This window comes from Monopterus albus, unplaced genomic scaffold (assembly GCF_001952655.1).
Source record: "Monopterus albus unplaced genomic scaffold, M_albus_1.0 scaffold270.1, whole genome shotgun sequence".
In the NCBI taxonomy this organism is placed as follows: Eukaryota; Metazoa; Chordata; class Actinopteri; order Synbranchiformes; family Synbranchidae; genus Monopterus; species Monopterus albus.
In genome coordinates this window covers 2,240,801-2,242,755 of record NW_018128150.1, presented here as the reverse complement: position 1 = coordinate 2,242,755, position 1,955 = coordinate 2,240,801, and the positions used below count along the sequence as shown (strand labels likewise).

The following is a 1,955-nucleotide window of genomic DNA, read 5'->3' as shown; positions in this document are numbered from 1 at the left end:
GCGGGTTCTGGAGTGGCCCACCAACTTGTCGTACCGAAGGAATGCAATGTCACCCCTAGCTCGAGCCTCTCTTAGGTTCGGCATCAGCTCCTTTCTTTTCGTCCTCAGAGACTCAATAATATTCTCATTTATGTAGATGTTTGATCCTCTAAGCATCAGAAGATCTCTGGACTGGAAGTGTGAATTCTTGCCTGTGACTCTTTGAATAAACCAGCACGGTTATATTTTTTATATACTCAAGTGGTCTGAGTCGTCCCTCGGAGTTCCTGGTTTGAAAGAACCGGACGAGGCTTTATAATGGAATAGAGCCTATAATAGAAATACTTTTGGCCATTTTGTTTTGCAATGCGACTTCAGTCTGAACGGCCAGGTCGCATTTCATGCGATTTTTATGTCATTGAAATGCGATAGACGTCACAATTCTGCGCTGGAGGAGGCGAGGGGTAATAAAAAAATGGCAGACAACGGTGATTCAGGTGGTGATAACGTTTCCCTTCTATTATTAAATTATTAATGAATTCTGTGTCCGTGAAGCCCCTCACGGAATCCCGCCAGTCCTGGCTCCGACTCCACACCCACACATTCCTCTGTACAGAGGTAGCAGCCACTGCTCCACAAAAGGCCATAAGCAATATCCTTCTTCTCGATATTCTTCTAATTATTATGTCTTCATTTCGATTGCAAATTGTCAGGTACATCGCTACGCACATGCTATCACGAGCCACATCCATTTTTATTTCCGCAAACACAGTACGCTGCGTCTGACGTCACGTCCTCTTCTGTGCATGCGGGTCACTTCAGGGCCGTTTACCGTTCACACACGAGACAGATGGCAGTCGCATTTAAATGACAGTGTGAACAATAGCGCAAAAAAATTGGATTTCGGCAAAAAATCAGATCTGAGCATTAAGACCTGCAGTGTGAACGTAGTCTATGATCCTCTGTACAAAGTCACTTGCAACATGCTGTGAGTGAGTCATAGTTGTTTCCATGTAGAGTTATCTTTCCAGAGTATTGATGCCAGAGCTCATCTGACATATCAATCATCAATATACCTGAGTGTCTATTTATTGTCATCTCCTTGTTTCGGTGTACTGGTTCTGGAGTGGACCACCAACTTGTCGTACCGAAGGAATGCAATGTCACCCCTAGCTCGAGCCTCTCTTAGGTTCGGCATCAGCTCCTTTCTTTTCGTCCTCAGAGACTCAATAATATTCTCATTTATGTAGATGTTTGATCCTCTAAGCATCTTAGCTCGTTGCATTATGGATGATTTGTCCTTGTATCGCATGAATTTGACTACCACAGCCCTGGGTCCTCGACCAGTAGGCCTCCCCACTCTGTGAGCCCGTTCAATCTCGACATCCTGTTGGATCTGCAGCTTCTCCTTAAAAACGTTCTTCACCTTCAACTCCGTGTCCGACCAGATTTCTCCAGCTGTCTCCTTAACCCCCTCGAAGACCATGTTGTTCCACTTGGACTGTGCTTCCAAGTAATCTATTTTATCGGTTATTGTCATTAAACGTTCACAAGTTTTGTAAACGTCGGGCCGCATCGCGCTGCTATGCTCGTCCTGTTTACCATTGAAAACCTTGATGTCATCAACTTCCTTCTGTGTAAACTGCAGACTTGTTTTTATGTCCTGCATTTCTGTGGTGTGGTTGCCAAAAAAAAAAAAAAAAAAATGCCACCAAACTTCTACCGTCACACTAATCAGTTTTAATGTTGTTTCAAATTTAAGCTACATTTAAAATGTTTCCTTTTCAACTCCGTGTCAATGAATTTTCATTTTCAATGCATTTCTTTTCTTTACCATTTTAGACTAAAGTTTTCTTTTTTCAGCCAAAGGCATACTTCTTTCAGTTGAAAGGTATGTGCTGTATATACAGTGTATGCAAAATAGTTTTTGGTCCCAGTGCAGCTGTTATGGTAGGCACCCCCCACCCGGGGGGGGG

At 43.4% G+C, this 1,955-nt stretch overlaps 1 protein-coding gene across 1 annotated transcript in view; it reads left to right on the top strand.

Annotated features, from left to right (window-relative positions):
• The window catches only part of alk (ALK receptor tyrosine kinase), a 538,088-nt gene that overhangs the window by 264,663 nt on the left and 271,470 nt on the right, over window positions 1–1,955 (top strand). The window lies entirely within an intron of this gene.